Raw genomic sequence first — 376 nt, 5'->3', positions numbered from 1 at the left:
ATATTTATTTAAAAAAATTGTCCTATTTAAACTATTTTACTTTTATTTTTTAAAAATCTGCAACAATGATTTATATTCCATAAAAAATTTTTAATGAAGTTGCTGTTTAAAATAGATGAAATTTTTTTATTTAGAGTAACTTGGAGAATTCTTTTTAATAATAAATCCCTCTCTTTAAGAATAATATTGAAATTTAAATTTAGACACCAAAATTTTTGATATTGTCATTATATATTGTTATAAATCTAAAGTACATTAACATAATATAATAATTATAACAATATTATTTGGGACAATAATTAAAGATTTATTGAATCAAAATTTAAGAAAAAATCTATTATTAAATTAAATAAATATACAAAATTCTTATTCATAA

This window comes from Arachis ipaensis, chromosome B03 (genome assembly GCF_000816755.2).
Source record: "Arachis ipaensis cultivar K30076 chromosome B03, Araip1.1, whole genome shotgun sequence".
Lineage (NCBI taxonomy): Eukaryota > Viridiplantae > Streptophyta > Magnoliopsida > Fabales > Fabaceae > Arachis > Arachis ipaensis.
Note: the sequence above shows the minus strand (reverse complement) of the source record.